This window comes from Triticum aestivum, chromosome 3A, assembly GCF_018294505.1.
Source record: "Triticum aestivum cultivar Chinese Spring chromosome 3A, IWGSC CS RefSeq v2.1, whole genome shotgun sequence".
Taxonomy (NCBI): Eukaryota; Viridiplantae; Streptophyta; class Magnoliopsida; order Poales; family Poaceae; genus Triticum; species Triticum aestivum.
The window spans coordinates 740,721,658-740,747,455 of NC_057800.1; the positions used below are offsets into that span (position 1 = coordinate 740,721,658).

Below are 25,798 nucleotides of genomic sequence, written 5' to 3' on the forward strand. Positions count from 1 at the left end.
GCCTCGGATGATCCAGGATACCCACTTTATACGGTTCATGTGCCGAGCAGTTGCAAGATGTATGTCCACACATGCCCCGCGGACCTCTTCTTCCTGAGGTTTGATTACATCTTCCAGATATTTCAAATGAGGACACTCGATTTTACCTTCGTCCGCCTGTATGCGATGCACATGAACTACATCGTCAGGAGAGAGCAATTCACCGGTCTTGCGGTCGCGAACCCATACTACATGCATGAGGGCTTCTTGTCAATCAACGACGCCAACCGTCAATATGCGAGTCAGTACATCGAAGAATTCTTGGTCAGCAATAAGGACAAAGAAACGATTCTCCTACCTTATCATCCCAGGTAAGACATCCGCGGATAGCACACATACATCCTTTCGTGCATTTCAATAGTTACTTTGCACGCATGGAGGCTAAACTTGATCGTGTATTTTGCGCAGCGGGGGGTGTCGTGCTGTTCTCATTGTTCTTTACCCGTGTTACTCCCGCGCTCTATATTTGGACTCATCGAAGAACATATAGAAGAAAGATTACACACACATTAAGTATGTTCTGGACAGAGCTATACTGGGCTTCAGCATGCGGGGTGGCTACATCCAATGCAAAAAAACAAATAAGGCTGGGCTTTGTTTCAGCCACAAGACTGACTTCTGTTGCATCCAGCAACCGGCAAGAAGTGAGAATGATGAATTCTACGTCATCCATCTAATGATGGAGTATAGAAGGGATGTGCAATCACTTTGCATGACATCTTCATTCGATACCCATATCCAGAGATGGGTCGAAGCCTTTGGAGCCGTGCCGGATAATCGACTTCGAAATGATTTCTACCGGATCCAACAGGAAATTGCGTCCATCATCATCAAAGATGTCCTCGAAGAGAATGGGATGTTCTACGACGGCCCAATATCGCGAGCTGATGTCCGAACCCGCATTGCCCTACAGCGTCAGGACATGAGGCCTTTCACTAAGCTTGGTGACACCCTTCCGGATATGGACATATGGGAAGAGTGCACTGCTTAAAAACAATGTGTCTATTTAGTTACTTGTTACTTTATGTACGACGAAACTTCGAATCTCTCAGTACGACGAAACTATTAGATGTATGGTGCCACGCTCTGGTTAATTACTTTCGGTATGATGAAATTTGTTAACTATGTTTACTATATATGTTGCTTCTATTTCATAACTGTTTCGTCGTACATATGTGTGTGTGTGTGTGTGTGTGTGTGTGCATCTCTGATAGGTATATAGATCAACAATGGCGAGGAAGTGGTATGCCGTGTATGTAGGGCATGTTCCGGGTGTGTATGATGAGTGGCCAGAGTGTCAGGCCCAAGTCTCTGGCTTCTCCGGCGGAAGCCAGAAAGGTTTTGATAGCAGAGCGGAAGCCGAAGCTAGTTACTTGAGATTCATAGCACAACAGGGGATTCAGAACCAGCGCCGCCGCAAAAGCTACTACATCATACCGCTTTTGATCATCGTGATCGCTCTTATCATTTATGTCTTAGTTTAGGTAGATGATGAAACATGTGTCTATGATGACAATGTAAGAGACATGTGATCATTAACTTGTATCGCTATTTCAAGATGATGAGATCGACATCATTTGTGTTGAGACTATGTTGATATGATGAGACTATGTTGTACCACTTCGATGATGATGATGAGACATTCCTTTTTTATATAGTTCCAGTGTATGTGTATGTTGTAACTGTATAAAACCTGTAAAAATACGAATACAACAACATAAAAAAAGAAAATACTAGAGTAGCGTGGGGTATTGGAGTAGTAGCAGCGCTGCTTACCAGTAGCGTTTTTTTGAAGCCCACGCTACTAGTATTAGCAGTAGTGATGGACAGAGGCGCGCTACTGCTAGATACAGATAGCAGTAGCACTGGTTTAAACAAGCGCTACTGCTACAAAATAGCTGTAGCGCCGCAGCAGTAGCGATGGTGCCCGCGCTATTGGTAGCTCAAAAACCAGCGCTACTGGTAAGGGTTTTCCTAGTAGTGGAAGGAGGTCGTGCAGGCACCTCCCGTCGTCCAGCCCGCCCCCGTCTACCATGCACCGCCGGCCCACCTCTGGACGCCGCCGGCCTACGTGGACCTCGTCAGCGACGACGACGATGCCGGCGGCCCCTGAAGACGGCGACGGCGACGACATCGACGGGCACGGGCAGGAGCGCGCTGGCGGCGGCCATTTTTTATTTTCTTTTTTATGTTTAATTATGTCAAGTTGGACATGAACCTGGGCCGTTTTGTGGCCATGAACCCTAACTTAAGTTTTAAGTTTTTTAGACTGCATTTATTTATTTTTTAAGTCATTTTATTTAAGTTTTTATGTTTTTTTAAACACATCCAACGGGGACAAGATTTGAGGTGCCGCCGCGCGTTGGGCGCATCCATGATCCATCGGGACGCGGACATGGGCGAATCCATTGCCGCTTCAAAGGGACAAAATCCAGTCAAACCGAACGTCTGTTTGAGGTCGTGCGGTGGAGTTGGCTTGACATCTTGTTGAGTGCAAAAAAGACTTGAGCGCAAAGCTGATGCGCTATGTCACATCACCATGCAGGCATGCACCGCGCGTACGACCATGTCACGGGTGCCAACGTTCGGTTTCCCACCGTCGGTGTTTGCTTAAGCTGCAATCACATACAGACACATTGATCAAGTAAAAATTCTGAACACCTGCCGATAAACTACATACAGTCACATTTCTTGGCTGCTTGCTCCAACTTGGACATGAATCGGAGGTGGGGGTGGAGAGGGCGAGCACCGGCAGGGTGGGCCACCTCCATGGAGCGAGATTACGGGTAGGAGCGAGGCACGAAATCCAGGGACAGGGTGGGTGGCTGCGTGGGGCTGTGGGGTGGAGGAGGAAGAGAAAAGAAGAAGAAGCCTGCTGCCGCGCATTGGGTTGTGCCCCTCATCTTAGGGCCGAGTGTTGACCAAAGCCCATGGTCGAGCGTTGTTGTTGTGCTGCTCGGCCGGCCTGGGACCCTAGGGAACTCCTATGTGCCGCATTCTGCGGCAGAATGTCGAGCTATCGCATAGGTTATTCCCTCAACTGGGCCGGCCCACGAAGGCAACGAGCGGTGCAAAAATGGAACGATTAACACAACAGCGCTTCAACTACGATTCAAACCCGCGACCGCGAGCCTATAGACGGGGGTTGTTAGCCACTGGGCCTGATTCAGTCTGATAGTCAAAGGGCAATGCGAACACTTTAGACCTAGTCACACCGGCAGATAGGATTATTTTTCTTTTTTCCAATCTTCTATTGTAAATTCTGATTACATTTTTACAAGTAGGAACGTTTTTGACAGAACCCACACGAGTTTTAAAACAATGTTAGCAATTTTTCGAATTTGCAACCAAATTTGAAAAACAGGAACAATTTTGAAGTTGTGGACAAATATTGAAAAACAGGAACATTTTTTTAATTACAATCAATTTTCAGTAAACACAAAAAAGTTTTTCGAAAATGTGAACAAGTTTCTGAATAGTGATTTTTTCAAAAACACGAACATTTTTGAAAGGAGAACAAATTTTGAATTGTGAACAATTTTTTTTGTAAACATGAACTTTTTTGTAAACATAAAGATTTTTAGAATTTTCGATTTTTTTTGAAATGGGAACAATTTCTAAAATATCGAACAAACTTTGAATTTTAGAACAAATTTCGAAATGGCAAACAATTTTTAAAATCACAAACAAATTTGAAATTTGAACAAAAAATTGAAAAATAAGATTTTTTTTGTGAAATTTGTGAACAATTTTTTGAAATCCATGTCATTATTTACATATTTCTCATAAAATGAACAAAAATAATTAGAACAAGTTTTGAAAAAACAGGAACATTTTTTGAAAAATCACAACACAATTTTTGAAACCGGGAACATTTTGTGAATTTGTGAACAAATTTTGAAAAACATGAACATTTTTGAAATTTGTGAACAAAATCTGAAAATAGGAACATTTTTTTGAAATTCGGAAACAAAATTTGAAACAAAAAACTTGAAAAGAAAAAAAGAAGAAACAGAAAAAAGAAAAAATGAAAAAGAAGAGAGCTAGAAAAAAGGAAAACGAAAAAGAAACTGAATAAGAAAAGTCTGGTTCAGGAGAAAAACTGGAAAAAACCGGCTGGAAACATCATAGAAGGTTCCCAAAAACCGGTGCCTGCTGAAATGCTAAAACGGGCCGGCCCACTTGGTCGCTCGCTCGCACCTCCTCCTGTGCGAAGCATTGACACCTTGACGCAACAAGCAGTGAGTAGGATTTTCCTGGACCCTATCCTCACTTCCTAAAAAAACTTTCTCAATAGAGAAAAAATGGATTCCCACTGTTTTTTACTAGGACTCCTCACTTTGATTCTAGAAAAGAAGAACTTTTGTTCACTAGTTCTGGATGAGGGCAGGCGGAAGGGGAGAAGAAATCCATGGACCGCCGTGGACGTGGAGGAAGAAGAGAGAAGAAAGACCGACTGGTGGCCGCACATTGGGTTGGACCCTCGTCACTACTTGGCCCTGTAGTACCATACTTCGGCCCATGCTTGACCGTCCTTGTTTAGAGCACCAGTCTTCGGGCCCATGACCGACCTCGAAAACCATATACATATATTCTGAACCATCGGCGTATTTGATTTTGTTTAACTCGCTCTAGTTTATTTTTGTCTGAACCGATAGCCCAAGGGAAATGTTTATACCCGCCGACCGACTGAGTTTTGAGCTGGCCGCGCGTTGGTCATTCGTTTCTGATACGATCAACGTCTCATGTTACACCATGTATCGCGCTAACTACAAGCTCCCGCCATGCATGTGTCCATGGGGACCCATCTCGCTCTTACCTCCTTCCCTCAATCTAATGCACCTCCTCTCTGCTCTCTCTCGCATCCAACCATGGCAGTATGGCACGCACCATCGCACGGCGAGGTCGCCACCGCGGGAACAAATTCGAGCCTAGTTGCTGCTAGTACCTCCACCCCTCCCTGCAACTCAGTCGACCCCCCCCCCCCCCCCCCCTCCCTCCTCCCCCAAGAGTTGACCCTCCCCTGGCTTCAATTAAATCTCTTGTGTTGCCAGTGGAAGATCTACCCCATCTTCGTTTACCAACCAGTTGTAGATTTTTGGATGGCTGGTAGTAGCTTTCCGCTTAAGCGGTGTCATGTTTTTTTTTTTTTGCATCAATTCTAGTTCCAGGTTTTGTTCAAATGATGGGATTTTGCATCTTGTTCTCGAAATCACTGGTTCCAGCTTCCCAAATCAATGGTTGTAGTTTCTTATTCAATGGGTTGTAACTTTTTTGAATTGCCAATATCAGTTCAAATCAATGGTTGTAGCTTTTTTATCAGCGGTTTGCATCTTTTCTAATCGCCGGTTCCAACTTTTTGAATTGTTGGTTCCACCCTTTGTTCAGCTCGTTCCATCTCTTTTGATCGATGGCAGCAACTTTTCGAATCACCGGGTACAACTTTTGTTTTAGCTAGTTGCATCATTTTAACGGATTCTAGCTTTTGAAAAACCGTCGGTTGCAACTCGCCGGCCACCGTTTTTTCTGCTACACCGGTGACCGCCGGTGCTAGAACAGCATTCCACGTCGGTCCCTTTTTTTGCTGCATCCGCTTTAGTGCTAAGCTACAACCAGCCTACATGGTGATGGGGCTCCGGCGTTGCTTGTTGCCGCCAGCGAAGCGAGCCGCGAGCAACATCGGGGGGCACAGAGCTCGCCGGAGCGCACACACAACTGTAGGAGGAGGAAGATTGGCTGCGAGGAGGTGGCAAGGGCGTTTTCCCTATAAGCATTGACAAGAGGAAGAAGAATGAGTCGGGTTGGAGATGCCAGATCGGGCGACTGCGAGAGGTCACATCCAACGGCTGGGGGCCGACGGGTGCCTAGCACCGGCCATATAGCCAAATCAATTTCCAATCACCACAATCGTTCGGCGGCGAGCGATCGCGCAATCCCATGGCACATGTAATTGGACCGGACGTTGGGTTTACTTCCAACACCAACATCTGAAACTTTAGCTATATAGCCAACACCACTGCAGGAACACCCTTCTGAGTTGAGGCGACAGTGATGGAAGGGTAGAGCCTGTCACTAATCACTACTGACGAACACCCCAAAAATCGGTTTACATGGGTATACGCGCATGCAAAGGGTATATCTAGATGTGTTCTAAGTATTGCATATTTATATTTTATGTCATTGACTTTATGCTAGATCCGTGCAAGCATTTTATTTGGTCTTTTTTCTTCTTCTTTTTTTGTTTGAGTCATTTAGATGTGCAATAAGTAGTGAAAGCTTACATTGTTTACAGGGAGTTTGGCTATAAATCGCGGCTAGGCTGCCTATTACATGACGAATTAGTACAGTGTACTAATCCTACACGGTAACTAATTCATGTACCAGTTGGACACGTATACGCACTCCCGCCGAAGGGTTCCACTAGTAGGCAGCTACGAGCAACCGGCGAGGCGACCAGACCACCACCAAACATCGTATTCGTATATGGCGGTGGAGGCGTTGAACTCGGGGCAGCGGAGGGCCGCCGATTGGGCGGGCAGACCCACCCTGGCGGCGGCGGTCGACCTAGTAGAAGAGGAAGAAAAGCTGCGGTGGAGAATCAAAGCAACCCTGCTAACCTTCCCCGAGTCGAAGGCGTTGACTGCGGAGCAGTTGGAAGTGGCAATCGACAGGATCGTGGAGGAGTCCAAGCCGGAGACGGCCTCCGTCGCCGCCCCAGGCATGGTTCGGATGAGCGACTTCGGCATCCGCTTCTTCTTGTCCCTCCCGATGGTTCCCACCGTCGACGAAATCCTCGGCGCCGGCGCCGGCGGGGTGTTCCCTCCAGGGTGGATCCATGGAAGGAAGAAGTTCCTTGATGAGCATTGTCAGGTCAAGAACAGGAGGGATGGAGACAAGATCGGGCTGATGGACAAGATCCGCGTAGATTTGCTCACTAGGGGCTTCGTTGAGGTGCAGAAGGAGTATGTGGAGTTGAGCTCTGATGATGAGAAGGACTCGGACGATGATGATTGTCCCTACGAACCATATGATGAGAACAACCCCGGAGGTGTGGTCCTGCTGATCTGAGATTGAAGCAATATCCACGTATCTAAACAAAGTGGTGAAACTGCATCCAAGAAGTTTGCCGACTATCTGATCAGTTTAAGTTACCGCTACTGTTTTATCTTCGACTCTATTCTAGCTATGTTGATCTGTTTATTGACTTATTGTATGACCGATGGTCGACTCTGTTGTTCGTATGCTGCAACTAATGTTATTGGTTGCTAGGATGTTGGATTTGGACCTCATTTGATTTTAGTCTAGCCAGGACAGTGCCCTGGTATATTTTTTACAATTTCAATTTGGCACTTGCCTACAAATTGGTCATTCGCTCTCTTTTTTTCCCGCACAATGCTTAAATAGTTGCCTTTCGAAACTGAATTTTCGTACCCCAAACTGAATATTTTTTTATTGACAAGAAGCGGCAAGACAACACGATAACATACAAAGGCAACCACTTAATACAAAATGAAATAAAATTCCGGGGGCAAGAATTTAGCTAAGCCTGTTGCTGAATGAAAGAACATGGTGCAGCATGGTTATGGATGCTCAAAATCATTACACGCTAATACAATCGACAACATATCTCATAAACATCTTATCTGCATATGCCAGTAACTAATTCACTCCACATCTCAAAGAAATCACGATAATCAGTTTTCATAAACGAGCACAATGCCAATCAAAAAACTCATGCAATTATCTGCGAATAAAGCTAGTTACAAAACTAACCTATGTAGCACTGTTTCCCTTTAATACATTGGCAGGCGCAGTTTACAAAAGTGGAACCATAGTAATCCATTATTGCATCAGTTTACAGAAGCGAAACAAAATCATCCATTATTATGAGCTCAACATACGCATCTAGCGTGGAAGGCTAGCACATGCCATGAACTCTACCTCCAAGCTATAACAGCCTCCTGACTGTACGTTGGCTCCCTCCTCCAATCCCGTCGCAGAAGATTGATGACCAGCCCTAGATCTTTGAGTTAGTGAACTTGGTTGTATTTGCTCTTCATTTCTTAGGTTTGCTTTACATGAGTTCACCCACTTTGTTCGTTGGGTCTGAAGTTCCGTCTCCACTTGTTTCATGGTGGGTCTTTCTTCACCACGCAATCTTAAGCACCGCTCCGCAAAAGAGGCAACAGCGTTGATATCTTCCTCGGTTGCCTCCTCAAGGACCTGGGAACTAACAATACCTGTGATTCTCCCCTCACCGAACTCCTCGAGAAAATAGCTTGCCAAGCCCTTGATTATGCCTGATTCACTTGTAAAGACAGGCTTCATTCTAAGAAGCAGCTGCACCAGCACCACACCAAAACTGTACACGTCACTCTTTTCGTTTAGCTGTCTGGTGTGGAAATACACTGGATCTAAGTGCCCAAATGTACCTTGCACGTTCGTCACAATGTGTGTTTGATCAACTGGAACCAATCTGGATGCACCGAAATCTGATACTTTAGCTGTGTAGTTCCGATCCAAGAGTATATTTGAGGACTTCACGTCACGATGGAAGATTGATATTGAAGCTGAAGAATGGAGATAAGATAGAGCTCCTGCTGCTTCCATGGCAATCTTCAAGTAATCACCCCAAGACAAGGAAAAACCATCACTTGAATTGGCATGAAGAACTTGAGACAGTGAGCCACTGGATACGTAGTCATAGACCAAGAGTGGAACCTCAGTTTGGAGACAACATCCGAAGAGCTTCACAATATTTCTATGATTTATCTAAGAGAGGAATGCAACCTCATTGATGAATTGACTGATCTCACACTGCTCAATGATCTTAGACTTTTTTATTGCAACGACACGCTGATCAGATAATATTCCTTTGTAAACCATGCCATGCCCCCCATGGCCGATGATGCGTTTAGGATCAAAGTTGTTTGTTGCCTTCTCCAGCTCTTCTATCGAGAAAATATTGGTATTCTCATTTGCAGTTTCATCGGATGATAACAACGTTTCGAGGATAAGACCTTGGTTCTTCCGGAAATAGCTCTTCCGTAGTTTCTTCTGAACATTTCTTTTCCATCTGCGAATGAGAAAGGTTGCACAGAAGCACAAAAGTAGAATGCCGAAACCACAACACAGCCCAATAAGTATACCTGCAGGCAATAAGTTGTTTTAAGTTTCTCTTCTGGCTTGTCCATAGTACAAATGTAACAATGATATAGTCTTACCTAAGAGTAGATGTTGTTTTGTCCTGCCACAACTGAAGCTTCCTTTGGTATTATGGCAGATCCCATTACATATGTTCGGTTGAAGGCATTCATCAACATCTGAAATTAACAAAAATTTAATAAGATGCACCAGCAAAATCTACAACATGGAAGTCGGAAGATTATACATCATTCAATTGGCATGAAACAGTGTGTCGTTTAATTAAATGAAGCTTACATGAATGATAAAACAAACTAGAAGTGGTAACAAAAAATCACTATCTACTAGTAACATGCAAGTTTTTAAAATAACACATGCTTCGGGTGTAACAGATAGCTAGTAGTACATTTTTCTACAGCGTGATAGGTAGTTCAGCCAGTTCGTACAGTACAAGTTTTTTGAACATTTCAAGTTTAGAGGGAAGGGAGTTGCATTTGTAATGAAAGGTACCTTGGCAACCATCTTGGATATATGGATTTCCTTGGAAGCCATCTGAGCATTTGCAGCGGCAACCAGCATAGACTCCATCACGAGAATCGAGGTCTTTAACACTTACTTTCACACACTTTCTGTTGATACTGAGGCAAGCATATCCAGACCTGTTATATTGGGCCTCTGCACAACTTAGATTAGCAACAATCCATTCCACAGAGGAGAATGACCCAGTAGCAGGAAAAAGAAAATGTTGAATGTATGTTATATCGCCCTTGTTGGCCAGGATTGCTGACATTAAAGGTCCCTACGTCAATATTTATGTCGAAGACCTGCTCCCTCCCCAACATGAGGGCAGCTGATGACGTCATATTTGTGCAGTCGAGGTGGAACTGTTTCGTTGCAAAGCAACCGTCTTCTAAGCCGAATGGGAATGGCACACTAGTGTTTCCACACAAACGGGTGCAATCAGCCCTGCTCGGAATTGGATTATATCCTAATTTGATCAGTGAGAAGTTAGCATGTATCAATGTCCACAATAGACCTAAAAACAGTTCTACGTTAGTCGCTTGATCAGGGAAAAATGTTACCATTGTTACCGCTTGAGCAGCCATGTGGAAGTTAGGTGTTGCCTGAATAGCCATTGCTGCAGATGCAACTGTAGCCATAGCTTTCGTCAATGCACTCAGCATCTTCGACGTCACAGGAACTGGTTGTAGTGTCGATGCACTCGGCATTCTCGCTGATGCAGGCATAGTCTGCCCTGTTTTGTTTGGCAGCAACGCAGGTGGATTGATCAACTATCTGCCACAATAGCAGAAAGCCACTCGGCCCATCACTAGTAATGGTGATTCTATCCCATAGGTGAGAGCTCCAGTTGGAGCGTGCATCAATGCTGCTTTTGCTGTGGTTGTAGACAAATTTGAGCTGAAAACTCCCGTTACCATCCACATCAACGCGACAACATCCGGAGGTATTTCTACAGTTGTGCATAGCTGCTATCTCTGGGATTTCTAGACCCAAACACACAGTACTGCATATCAACATGGTGGCATAGTTTCCGACAGAGCATATCTCCAGGTCACAGCCAGTAATGTTTTTTTTTCGAAAAGAGGGATCTCCCCGGCCTCTGCATCAGAACGATGCATACGGCCATCTTATTAACCAAATGACAAAAGGTGCCAACAAGGTTCCACAGTCTCCAGCCAAACAAAAAGCAAAGGATAAATGCAGCTCACACAGAGCGGCAGGCGGCTAGATACAGAAACTAGCCCAAAAAAGATGCCACAACCGGCTGGCTAAAAATAGATAGGGAAACTAATTGCCTATCCTATTACATGACCGCCATCCAAACCGGTTGAAGATATCCCGAGCTACCATCTCCCAGCGGATAGATCCAGTAACCAAATGCTCCCTGGCCTCCATCGGAGTGAGTAGCGACCACGAACGGATCAGTGCCGTAGCTCGGAAAATAACCTGCAAAAAATGAATCCGTGATGTTCTGTTAAAAACCAAATCATTTCTGCAATTCCAGATAGTCCATAACAAAGCGCAAACTCCAACCCGAATATGTCTTGCTAATTCAGGTTCAACCCCATTAAGCCATGTCCCAAATAAAGCATTGACCGAAGTCGGTGGAGTAATATTAAAAGCAATATGGACCGTCCGCCAAAGAACTTTGGCCAACGGGCAATCAAAGAATAAATGCTTAATCGTCTCATCCCGATCACAGAAACTACACCTAGTAGGTCATGTCCAATTGCGTTTAATCAAGTTGTCCTTTGTTAAAATAACTTGTTTATGGACAAACCACATAAACACTTTAATTTTTAAAGGAACTTTGACAGCCCAAACATACTTGGAAGTTGGAATAGCATTCGAATTAATAACATCAATATACATTGATTTAACTGTAAATACTCCAGAGCTAGTCAACTTCCAGCGCAATATGTCGGGATGGTGAGAAAGTTGAATCTCCATCAGTCTCCTAACTAGATGGAGCCATTCTTCCCAACGATTGCCCGCTAGCGACTGTCGAAACTGAATATTAAGGGGGACAGATTGGAATACCGTTGCCACGGACACCTCACGTCGTTGAGCAATCCAATATAAAGACGGATATTGAATGGCTAAAGGTGATTCACCAAGCCAAGTATCCTCCCAGAAACGTGTACTTGTACCGTTTCCAATAACAAATCTCGTCCTATTGAACATAGATTGTTTAACTTTCATTAGTCCTTTCCAGAAAGGTGAATCAGTCGGCCTGACTGCGACCTGGGACAATGTTTTAGTCTGGAGGTACTTGTTGCGGAGGATCTGCGCCCACATGGCCTCAGTTCCGGAAGACAGCTTCCACAACCACTTACTAAGAAGGCATCTGTTCTTAACTTCAAGATTTTCAATACCAAGACCCCCTTGGTCTTTTGGTCTACAGATGATGTCCCATTTAGCAAGCCGGTATTTTCTTTTAAGTTCATCACCCTGCCAAAAGAAACGCGACAGATAGAAGTCCAGTCGTTTCCTAACACCAACTGGGACCTCAAAGAAAGATAAGAGAAACATAGGCATACTCGTGAGCACCGAATTAATCAAAATCAAGCGGCCTCCGTATGACATGAGCTTACCCTTCCAACAGCTCAGTTTTTTCTCAAATCGATCTTCGATGCATTTCCATTCTCTATTTGTTAGCCTACGATGGTGAATCGGAATTCCAAGGTAAGAGAAGGGTAAACTCCCCAACTCGCACCCAAACAATTGCCTATAAGACTCCTGGTCGTATTTGGCTCTACCAAAGCAGAACAACTCCCTCTTATGAAAGTTAATCTTTAACCCGGTCAATTGTTCAAACAGGCATAACACTAGCTTCATATTTCTCGCCTTGGCCAAATCATGCTCCATAAAGATGATTGTATCATCGGCGTACTAAAGGATGGGAACACCTCCCTCAACAAGATGAGGTACCAACCCACCCACTTGACCATTCTCCTTAGCCCTTCCTATCAAAATTGCTAACATATCCACCACAATGTTAAACAGGATAGGGGACATCGGATCTCCTTGTCTTAGGCCTTTATGTGTCTGGAAATAATGACCTATGTCGTCATTCACTTTAATTCCCACACTCCCTTTTTGCGTGAATGAGTCGACCTGTCGGCGCCAGGCTTCATCAAAACCTTTCATACGCAATGCCTATTGGAGGAATGGCCACTTAACCTTATCGTACGCTTTTTCGAAATCCACCTTAAAAATTACTCCATCTAATTTCTTGGAATGGATTTCATGGAGCGTTTCATGAAGAACAACCACCCCTTCAAGGATGTTCCTGTCCGGCATGAAAGCAGTTTGGGATTGCTGCACCACAGGCTGTACAATCTGTGTGAGCCTATTAGTCCCGACCTTGGTGAAGATTTTGAAACTAACATTGAGGAGGCAGATCGGTCTGAACTGCTCAATCCTCACAGCATCCGTTTTCTTTGGGAGAAATGTGATAGTTCCAAAATTCAAGTGAAATAGTTGAAGCTGTCCAGAGAATAAATCATGAAACATCGGTAGTAAATCCCCCTTAACAATGTGCCAGCACTTTTTATAGAACTCAGTCGGGAACCCATCCGGACCGGGAGCCTTATTGTTCTTCATTTGTGCAATAGCATCGAACACATCCTTTTCTGAGAACGGGGCAACCAGGATATCATTATCAGCAGCAGACAATTGAGGCACGTCCTCTATCCTGGACTCATCGAGGGACACACAATTGTCCTCCGGCGGTCCAAATAACTGTCTATAGTATTCGGTAATATAGGTTTTGAGATTATCCTGACCTAAAATAGTGCCCTCATCCTGCCCTAGCTGAAAGAACCGCTTCTTTCTGTGCTTACCATTAGCAATGAGGTGAAAGAATTGATTATTCGCGTCCCCTTGGACTACTTTGCGGACCTTGGCACGTAAAGCCCACTTCAATTCTTCTTCGCGGAGAAGTTCTTTCAGCCTCTTCTCCGCCCCATTTTTAACCTGGAGCTCGGCGGGCAACAACATCGTGGATTAGATTAGTGGAAGCAAGAGAGAAAGATTTCCCAGGCGGTTCCAGAGAAAAGTTGTATATACTGACACCAGTTTGCATGGGGATGGTATGTGAGAAGGATGCAGTGATGAAGTTATTAATATTGAAAACAAGATCATGAATCTGGATCACCTCGGTGTTGCCGTCACGCAAGAACAGTCTGGGGGAATGAGCGGTGTTGTTGCAGGTGAGGTGGAAGTCAGGCCCCCGGGAACACCTAGATCCGATGCCAAAGGGATAGCCGAAGCTCACATTGCGGTGTTTGGAAAAACTCAAAGCAATACTACTCCCCCTCCCCCCGCGTCGTCTCCTCCGAGGCGACTCGGGGGTTACCCTAGCCGTCGCCGCCGCCCTCCTCCCCCCTTCCCTACCCTCCGCCGCCACCAGAGGTGTCCTCCGGCTCGTGCGCGCGACACCAATGAAGGTGGCGGCGGGGATCTGGCGGCTCCACCTTGAGTGGAGGGCCTCGGCAGCCGGGGCGCGGCCCTGGGAGGTGCGCGCGGTGTGGCCTCGTCGGCGGGTCACGCCCGCAGGTGCTGGTGAGCTGGCTCCCCTCGGTCATGTGGGTGACGAGGCGACGACGACCGTCGGTTGCTAGAGCGGCAGTGTCCCCCGCAGGCCTGCCGGCATCCATGTGAAGCTGCTCCTCCCTCTCGCCCCGATCTGCTCCTTCCCTCACCGGATTCGGGCTTTGGTGGCGCTAACCACTGATTCCGGGTGCTGGTTGCGGGATGCTTGTGGGTGTGTGTGGATCTGGGGGAAACCCTTGACCGACACGGCGGCCACATCAAAGTCGACGCCTTGGGCGCCGATCTCCTCCATGGAGGCTCTGGTGAGGATCCACACCCTCCCATCCCCTCCCCTGCGTCGTGGTGAAAGCCAAGGTCCCCTGTTTCGGGCGGTGACGGCGCAATGTGTCGTGTTCCTTCTTGGAGGCTTCGTCCGGGGATCGCAGGGGTGGCGAGTGAGCGGTGGTGGGTGTGGGGGCGGCGGGCGCCAGCTTGATCTTTCTTGTCGGCATCTTTTCATGGGCTGCTAGTATGGAGGGTCCCTGCCAAGGGCGCCGGTGGATCGACGCCCTCGTTCCTGGGCGAGAGGGGAACGGGTTCCCCTCTGCGGCGACAACAGTACGCCAGTTTGGTGGGAGCTGTGTGCTCTGGCGAGTCCTGCTATTGGCCCCTGTTTGGTGCTATCTCTTATTGCAGGTCCCAAATGCTTCTGCAACTTCGGCCGACAGCTCTCGTCCGAGGGTGTGACTGAGCCAGAGACGACGAGGGTGCTCCCAAGTAGTGTGGTCTGGGATTGCAGATTCTGTTTCAGTTTCGCCTCATTAGCAACGTGGGTGCCAGCTATCTGGGTTCTAGGGAGAACCGATCTGTCGTCCGCCGGTGCAGCACCCTTCGAACCAGGGTGAGAGGGTAGGGGCCTTCTGCGGCGACGGATCTAGATGGTGGTCATGTCCATGTTTGGTCATTCGAGGGTGGTTGCGACATCAATCCAAGCGCGGCGATGCATTCCTCGGTAGTCCTTAGTCTGTTTGCTGGTGTAGATTGTACCATAGGGCGATGGCCATGGCGTAACAATGCTCCTGATCGCTTATGCCAGGGCCTTCGAGCTGTTTCATCTGTGCATCTTGTATCAGTCGTGTGGTTTTTTCTTTTTTTTATTTCGTTCTTGTAAGGCGTTGGCAGTTTGTAATCTTGGCCGGTTGTTTTTTTTTGTTTTTTTAGAAAAGGAGGATGACCCCTGGCCTCTGCATCTGGGAGATGCATACGGCCATTTTATTGATTATTCTCGAGGACCTTACAAAGTAGTACAACAATATGCCTGAATCCGCCATCTTGGCAACATCTGCCACTACTCCTATCCATAGGATGAAGGGGGTGCAAGCTGGGCCAAATACCCAGACCTCTCACCTAAGCCTAACATCTAAAGCCGGAGGCCCCGACCGAGCCACATACCGGGTCCGGAGCACAATCCGGTCTGACGCACTCACATTTGTCGTCGCCGCCATCTTCCACTAGTCCATCTTCAGAGCAGATTGAGGTGCCAACCTTGGCAGGATCCTCCGCCATCGACGCCATCAAGACGCCAAACGACGACCACCATCTACGCTAGTCCATCTCCAAGCAGAAGGAGCGCTACCACAGGACGAAGACCGGCGGAGAATAGGTGAAACGATGCACACAATGCCGCCGCCAAACACCTCACGCGCACCGCAAAGCGCCCACCATGCTTCCGGGAACCCCAGGCGACGCCTTCAAGAAGGAGCGCGACGAGGGTACGACGCCGTCGCCCGCAAGGGGAACTAGAGCTTTCGCCCAAAGGAAGATCACGGTGAAAGACGGGAGAGGACCTCGACAAGGCCTCCAAGAAGGGGACCGACGTCCAGCAAAGACGCCGCCATTGTCGTGGCCTCCGCCGACGGCCAAGGGTTTCCCCCGGTTCCGCCCCCATCCCATCCACCCAGCCAAAGACCTGGCCAGGGGAGCGCACGCAGCCGGAGAAAGCGTTGGACTTCATCGAAGCAGGCACGCCGGGTGACGGGGCACCCCGGCCCACTATAGTAGACGTCCATCGAGACCTCGCCGCCCGCACGGCCGAAGTCGCGGACCACCAGCACCCACGACCGTCGCCCGCCCAAGAGGCAACGTTGTCCACACCGCACACATCCCGTCAAAACATGGGGAACAACCCACACCACCGCCACCAGGGAGCACCACACCGCGAACATCCAAGCCGGGCAGGACGAGGCAATGCCACGCCAGCCAGATCCGGGCGGATCCGGCGAACCCCGGCCCACCAGCCGCCAGATCGGAGCAAGGCGGCCGGATCTGATGGGCAGAGCTGTCCCCGGCGACAGGCGCGGGGCGACAACGCCGGCGGCAGCCGCCGCAGAGGGCCGGCCTCGGCGGCCACCAGGGAAAAGCGGGCGGCGGCGCCCGATGCGGGGTGGGGGCCGGCTCTCCAGAGGTCAAGGCGGGTGCGCGGGGAAGCCCCCGCCGCCTCCTACCGCCGCGCGGGCAAGCCCGGCGACGACGGGGAAGGAGGAGAAGGGGAGGCGGGGGACCGGCGGCGCCTAGGGTTTCGCCCCCGGGTCGCCTGAGAGCGGACAACGCGGGGGGGGGGGGGGGGTGCCTTGGAGACGAGGTCATTAATTAACCACACACATCCTGGCCGGTTGATGGCTTTGTTAATTCAAAGCCGGGCTCGACTTGAGCCTTCGTTCTAAAAAAAAAAGCTCACATTGCCACAGCTCTTTGGGTAACCATCAAGAATGGCAAGTGATGGATGTTCCCAATTCCCTTTGGGGTTCTGGCTTGTTACAACTCCGGATGATAGCGCAGTTAGCTTTCCTAGTGACTCAAGTACCAACAAAGGGAGTAGCGCATAGATCACCGACAAGATGCCCATGATCTACAGGCAGGCCCTGCACTGCTTCCAACTTCGTTCAAGAAATTCAGGTTAGGCAGCAGTGCAATTTTGCAAGTATATATATGTGCATTTTTCTAGCGGATATTTTCTATCAAGTCATGACAACTTTGATTCTGCATATTAATAGGTGTATACAGTTGCGATGTGAAAGTGAGATCGCCATGGCCACAATAAATTATGCTTCTACTTTTCTTGTGGCTATGCTGCAGCGTGATCTTGTAAGCCAGTCAATAACATTTGGCTTTTGGTGCAGGTAATTCTAACCCATCGAAGGGGGTTCGAAGAAGTCTTTGCTAGCTGACTGATAGCTTTCACCGATGCATCATATTACTACATGTTTTTGTAGGATGCTCGAAAACTCATGCCAAATTTGTGCAAATTGGTGGGAACAAGTGAATAAGCGAAATTGCAGCATATGAAGGCAGACAAAACTACACCAGAAACTCACCAGCATTGGACATGGCCTTTGTCAAACATTTTTAGCTAATTCATAGTTATCAAAGTGGTGTAATTTACAAATTTGCAGCACGCCATTAGCCACTTGTTACAAGTTTAGAATTAGATATGAACGAGTCAAGTTTGTGACATGACTATATATGGGGATTTAACAGTGATACATATGCGGTGACCGTCCAAACTGGGAGGGCTTCTCTTGTATGTACCACTTTCATTTCATGGCTGGTTTGGTGCTGCAAATTAATTGTTACCCTTGACCCAAGTAACAAGACATGACGAAGAACAAGAAAAGTAAGCACCTGGAATCCAGAGGGCGTTGATGTGGTTGATTTGGCCACATTATAATGCAGTGCTTACTTTCTTGTGGTCTTAGCTGCCATAGAGCGACCTCTCAAGTCAACGTGTAGGATCAAAGTTGTTTGTTGCCTTCTCCAGCTCTTCTAGCGGGAAAATCTTAGTATTCTCATTTGCAGTTTCATCCGATGATATCAACGTTTCTAGTAGAAGACCTTGGTTCTTCCGGAAATAGTTCTTCCGTAGTTGCTTTTGAACATTTCGTTTCCATCTACGAATGAGAAGTGCTGCACTGAAGCTCAGAAATAGAATGCCGAAACCACAAGACAACCCAATAATTATACCTGTAGGCATTAAGGTCTTTTAAGTTTCTGTTCTATCTTGTTTATGAAAAACTGTAACAATAATAGTCTTACCTAAGATCAGAGGTTGTTGCCTCTTAGTACACTGCATTTTTAGTGGATCATACTCAGTCTTGCGAGGACATTCAATACAACTAAAACTTCCTTTGGTATTATGACAGATCCCTTTACATTTGTTCGGTTGTAGGCATTCATTGATATCTGAAATTAACAAAATTCTAATAAGGCACGTCGATAAATCTATGACATGGAAACCAAAAGACTGTACAACATTTTGTTAATATCAAAGGTAAGTCAGTCAATTAAATTAAACCTACACGAATGACAAAACAAACTAGAATTAGGAAAATAATATCACTGTCTAATAATAATAAGCAACTTTTTGAAATAGCACATGTTTTTATACATCTGTAAAACTATCTTTGAGGCAGTTAACAGATAGCTAGTAGTACATTTCTAAGCCTACAGAGGGGGCGATACCTTGACAACCGGTTTGGATGTATGGATTTCCTTGGAAGCCATCTGAGCATTTGCAACGGTAACCAACATATACTCTATGAACAGAATCGAGATCTTTAACACTTACTTCCACGCACTTGCTGTTGATACTCACGCAAGCATATCTAGAGCTATTCTGCTGGGCCTCTAAACAACTTAGATTAGCAGCAACCCATTGCGCAGAGGAGAATGACCCAGGAATAGGAAACACAAAATTTTCAGTCATGCTGTATATGCCCTGTTGGTCAAGACTGGTGATGTTAACGGTCCCTTCATCAATATTTATGCCGATGACCTGTTTCGCCTCCAACAAAATCAGGGCAGCTGATGACGTCGTATTTGTGCAGTTGAGGTGAAAATCTTCACTTGCAAAGCAACCCTCTTCTAAGCCAAATGGGAATTGCACACTAACGTTACCACACCAACGGGTGCAATCAGCCCTGCTCGGAATTGGATTATACCCTAGTTTGATCAGTCAAAAGTTAGCATGTACTATCAATGCACAAAATTCTTAAAATAGTTGTATGTTTAGTCGCCAGATTAGGAAAAGAGGATTTACCTCTGTTGTCGAGCTTGGAGCAACCATCTGGAAAGTAGGGGTTGCCTGTATAGCCAATGCTGCACATGCAGTTGTAGCCATGGCTTCCGTCAAAGCACTCGGCATGCTCACTGATACATGCATAGTCTGCCCTGTTTTTCTTGGCAGCAACACAGTTGGATTGGTCGACTATCTGCCACCATAGCAGAAGGCCACTCGGCCCATCACTAGCTATGCTGATTCTATCCCACGGCTTAGAGGTGTGGTTAATTAGAGAGTGCATCAATGTTGCTTTTGCTATGGTTGTTGACAAGTTTGAGGTGAAAACTAGTGTTACCCTCCATATAAAGATGACAGCATGCCGAAGTACTTTCATAGTTGTGCATAGCCACCATCTCCGGAATTCCTGGATCCAGGCACACAGTACTGCATCAACGTGGTGCCATCATCTTCGACAGAGTATATCCCCAGGTCACGGCCCGTAATGTTTAGAATAATGGTCTCACTGACACCAGGTTGCATGGGGATGGTATGCGAGAAGAAGGCCGCGATGGAGTTACTACCCGAAAAAGATTCTTCAAAGCCAATCACCTGGGTGATGCCATCACGCAAATACAGTCTAGGGGGATGCGTGGTGTCGTTGCAGGTGAGGTTGAAGCCGGCCCCCCGGGAACACCTGGATCCGATGCCGAAGGAGTAGCCGATGCTCACATTGCCACAGCTCTTTGGGCAACCGTGGAGCGTGCTATGTGAGGGTTGCACCCAGCCTCCTGCAGGGTTGTAACTTGTTACGCCTGCAAATGCTAGCGCAGCTAGCTTTCCTCGTGACCCGAGTACCAACAAAGGGACTAGTGCAAAGATCACTGGCAAAATGCTCATAATCCACACCCCCTTTCACAGCTCCCAATTGCACTTGAGATTCAGTTTAGACATCAGTGTGTGTATTTGAGGATTTCACAGTGTTGTGAAGTGAATGGCTCAGGGGGGGCTTCTCTTATATGGCTTGCTAGTGGAAACATATGGTGATACTTGTCCCAACTAACAAGACATGGTGGAGAACAAGAATGGTACTCCCTCCGTTTCTAAATATATATAAGACCTTTTAGAGATTTCAATACGCACTACCTACGAATGTATATAGACATATTTTAAAGTGCAGATTCACTTATTTTGCTTCATATATAGTCTATATTGAAATCTTTAAAAGGTTGTATATTTAGAAACGGATGGAGTACGCACCAGGACTCCAGAAGACGTTGGCGTGCTTGATTTGGCCACACTCCACTACTTGTGGAAGTTTACGTGATTGATTTGGCCACATTCCAATACTTGTTGTTGGTCCCACAACATTGACCTTGCAAGTCAGTCTAAGTTGACTTGACCATAGAGTGTGCAATCTGTGTGAGACGATTAGTATCCATTTTAAAAAAAAACTTAGAAATAAGATTAAGCAAATAAATTGGTCTGAATTGTTCATTGCGAACTGCCTCTTCCGCCTTGGGCAACAGAGCGATTGTCCCAAAGTTAAGTTTAAAAAGCTGAAGCTGGCCATTAAGCAGATCATGAAACACGCGCATAAGACACCCCCCCCCCCCCTCCCCCCACGCGCGCTTAATGATCTTCCAACACTTGTGATAGAATGCTATCGAAAATCCATCCGGCCCATGTGCCTTATTATGTTTCATTTGCGTGATAGCCTCAAAATTAGCCTCTCTTTTTCTGTAAAAGGAGCTTTAAGCACCTCATTCTCATCCGCCCCATGTCGTGGGGTATCCCCCACCCTTCCTTCATATAGGGACACAAAACTATCTAACGAGGACCCGAAGAGCTTTTTAGTGTCACCCGCAAAAAAAAGAGAGCTTTTTAGTGGCTTGTTAGTCAAAATAAATGACGACACTCAACTAACAAGACATGGCGGACAAAAAGACTCCAGTAGACGTTGACGTGGTTAATTTGGCCACACTCCACTACTTACTTGTTGCCAGCCGGTCGCACAGCAATGACCTCCCAAGTCAGTGGGTCAATGCCTGCCTTCTTGTGCACGTTACTCTAGCCCATCAAAGGGGGCACTGACAAGTCTTTGAAATCGCATCGCATTGTTTTGGTTTGAGCTTTGTGGTGCAAAGAGAAAAGAAATTGCCAGCATGACACGAATCTCATGCCAAACTTGCAGTCTGCAGAGTAGACCGATCATACATAGCCACAGCAGCGAGTCCTTGCTGTCCATGAAGAACTGCGAGTATGAAGATGTCAATCAGGAGAATACTAAGTAATTGTTTGCTCAGCGGATTTAGACGGTGCCCTATTTAACGTAAATGTGGCTGTCTCTAATGCATAATCCCAAAACGATAGTGGTATATCGGTAAGAGACATCATAGAACGCATCATATCCAATAAAGTACGGTTACGACGTTCAGACATATCATTACGCTGTGGTGTTTCAGGTGATGTGAGTTGTGAAACAATTTCACGTTGTTTTAAATGAAGGCCAAACTCCTAACTCAAATATTCGTCTCCGTGATCAGATTGTAGAAACTTTATTTTTTTTTGTTACGATAATTCTTCACTTCACTCTGAAATTTTTTGAACTTTTCAAATATTTCAGACTTGTGTTTCATTAAGTAGAGATACACATATCTACTTAAATCATTTGTGAAAGTTAGAAAATAATGATACCCGCCGCGTGCCTCAACACTCATTGGACCGCATATATCTGTATGTATTATTTCCAGCAAGTCATTAGCTCGCTCCATTGTTCCGGAGAACGGAGTTTTAGTCATCTTGCTCATGAGGCATGGTTCACAAGCATCAAATGATTTATAATCAAGTGATGCCAAAAATCCAACCGCATGGAGTTTCTTCATGCGCTTTACACCAATATGACCTAAACGGCAGTGCCACAAGTATGTATCACTATCATTATAACCTTTGCATTTTTTGCCATCAATATTATGAATATGTGTATCACTATGATTGAGATTCAATAAACCATTCACATCGGATGTATGACCATAGAATGTTTTATTCATGTAAACAGAATAACAATTATTTTCTGATTTAAATGAATAATTGTATTGCAATAAACATGATCTAATCATATTCATGCTTAACGCAAACACCAAATAACATTTATTTAGATTCAACACTAATCCCGAAGGTAGAGGGAGTGTGCGATGGTGATCGTATCAACCTTGGAATTACCTCCAACACACATCGTCACCTCGTCCTTAACTAGTCTCCCTTCATTCTGCAACTCCCGTTTCGAATTACTAATCTCAACAACTGAACCGGTATCAAATACCCAGGGATTGCTACGAACACTAGTAAAGTACACATCAATAACATGTACATCAAATATACTTTTGTTCACTTTGCCATCCTTCTTATCCATCAAGTATTTGAGGTAGTTTCGCTTCCAGTGACCATTCCCTTTGCATTAGAAGCACTCAGTTTTAGGCTTGGGTCCAGCTTTGGGCTTCTTCATGTGAATGGCAACTTGCTTGCCATTCTTCTTGAAGTTCCCTTTCTTTCCCTCGCCCTTTTTCTTGCAACACTTGATGCTCTTTCTTGAATTCTACCTTCGCCGATTTCAGCATCGCGAAGAGAAGAGTTCAGGAATCGTTTTCGTCATCCCTTGTATATTATAGTTCATCATGAAGTTCTACTAGCTTGGTGATAGTGACTAGAGAACTTTGTCAAACACTATCTTATTTCGAAGATTAACTCCCACTTAAATCAAGAAATTGTAGTACTTAGACATTTTGAGTACATGCTCACTGGCTGAGCTATTTTCCTCCATCTTGTAGGCAAAGTACTTGTCAGAGGTCTCATACCTCTCAACACGGGCATAAGTCTGAAATGCCAATTTCAGCTCTTAGAACATCTCATATGTTCCATGACGTTCAAAACGTCTTTGAAGCCCCGATTCTAAGTCGTAAAGCATGGCGCACTAAACTATCAAGTAGTCATCATATCGAGCTTGTCATACGTTCATAACGTCTGCATCAGCTCCTGCAACAGATCTGTCACCTAGCGGTGCATCAAGGACATAATTCTTATGTGCAGCAATGAGGATAATCCTCAAATCACGGACCCAGTCCGCATTATTGCTACCGTCATCTTTCAATTTAGTTTTTTTGGAACATATCAAAAATATAGGGGAGCTATGTCGCGAGCTATTGATCTACAACATAGACATGCAAAACTATAAGACTAAGTTCATGATAAATTAAGTTTAATTAATCAAATTACTAAATAACTCCCACTTAAGTAAACATCCCTCAGGTTATTTAAGTGATACGTAATCCAAATCAACTAACCCAAGTCCGATCATCATGTGAGACGGGGTAGTCATCAATAGTGAACATCTCTATGTTGAGCATATCTACTATATAACGCACTTCGACCTTTCAGTCTCTAGTGTTCCGAGACCATGTATGTACATGCTAGGCTCGTTAAGTTTAACCCAAGTATTCTGCATGTGCAAAAGTTGTCTTACACCCGTTGTATGTGAATGTAGAGTCTATCACACCCAATCATCACATGGTGCTTCGAAACGACGAACTTGTGCAATAGTGATTACTCGGGGAGAACACTTTTATCTTGAAATTTAGTGAAGGGATCACTTTATAATGCTACCGCCGATCTAAGCAAAATAAGATGCATAAAAGATAAACATCACATGCAATCAAAATATGTGGCAGTATATGGCCATCATCATCTTGTGCTTTTGATCTCCATCGCCAAAGCATCGTCATGATCTCCATCGTCACCGGCTTGACACCTTGATCTCCATCGTAGGGTCGTTGCGTCGAGGCCGTCAGGCCAACTATTACTTCTACAACTACCGCTAACGCATAGTGATAAAGAAAATCAATTACATGGCGTTTGCACTTCATACAATAAAGAGACAACACTAAGGCTCTTGCCGGTTGTCGATATTACAAAACATGATCATCTCATACATCAACATATATCGCATCATATCTTGACCATATCACATCACAACATGCCCTGCAAAAACAAGTTAGACTTCCTCTACTTTGTTATTGCAAGTTTTAAGCGACTGTTATGGGCTTCTAGCAAGAACTGTTCTTACCTATGCAAAAACCACAATGGTGTTTCATCAAGTTTGTTGTTTCAACCTTCTTCAAGGACCATCCATAGCCAAATTCATTCAACTAAAGTAGGAGAAACAGACACCTGCCAGCAAACTTTATGAAAAAACTAGTTGTATGTCTGTCGGTGGAACCTGTCTCATGTGCGTGGACATGTAAGGTTGGTCCGGGCCGCTTCATCCCACAATACCGCCGAATCAAAATAAGACGTTGGTGGTAAACAGTACGACAATCATCACCCACAACTCTTTGTGTTCTACTCGTGCATATCATCTACGCATAGACCTGGCTCGGATGCCGCTGTTGGGAAATGTTGCATGGAAAACCAAAAAATTTCTACGCACATGCAAGATCTATTAAGGAGATGCATAGTAACGAGAGGGGAGAGTGTGTCTACATACCCTCGTAGACCGTAAGCGGAAGCGTTACACAACGCGGTTGATGTAGTCGAACTTTCTTCGCGGTCCAACCGATCTAGTACCGAACCTACGAGACGTCCTCTGCCTTCTTGATCTAGCAAAACGGCGAGGTAGTAGATGAGTTCCTTCAGCATGACAGCGTGGTGACAGTGATGGTGAAGTGATCTCCGCAGGGCTTCGCCTAACCACTATAAAAATATGATCGGGGGTGTAAACGGTGGAGGGGGGCGCCGCACACGGCTAAACAATTGTCTGGTGTGTGCTAGGCGCCCCCACCCACATATATATAGGTGGGAGGGAGGGAGGAGCAGCCAAAGGAGGCGTCCAAGTAGGAGGAATCCTACTTGGGATCCCTTCCTATTGGGGAACGTAGTAATTTCAAAAAAAAAATCCTACGCACACGCAAGATCATGGTGATGCATAGCAACGAGAGGGGAGAGTGTTGTCCACGTACCCTCGTAGACCGAAAGCGGAAGCGTTAGCACAACACGGTTGATGTATTCGTACGTCTTCACGATCCGACCGATCAAGTACCGAACGCACAGCACCTCCGAGTTCAGCCCGATGACGTCCTGATACGTCTCCAACGTATCTATAATTTTTGATTGCTCCATGCTATATTATCTACTGTTTTGGACTATATTGGGCTTTATTTTCCACTTTTATATTATTTTTGGGACTAACCTATTAATCGGAGGCCCAGCCCAGAATTGCAGTTTTTTGCCTATTTCAGTGTTTTGAGGAAACGGAATATCAAACGGAGTCCAAACGGAATGAAACCTTCGGGAACGTGATTTTCTCACCGAACGTGATCCAGGAAACTTGGACCCTACTCCAAGGGAGCCAAGAGGCGGTCACGAGGGTGGGGGCGCCCCCCCCCCCTTAGGGCGCGCCCCCTGCCTCGTGGGCCCCTCAGAGCTCCACCGATGTACTCCTTCCTCCTATAT

At 45.9% G+C, this 25,798-nt stretch overlaps 1 pseudogene; it reads right to left on the reverse strand.

Moving 5' to 3' along the window:
• Positions 1-7,944: 7,944 nt before the first annotated feature.
• LOC123057350 (uncharacterized) lies at positions 7,945-23,795 on the reverse strand (annotated as a pseudogene).
• Positions 23,796-25,798: the final 2,003 nt, after the last annotated feature.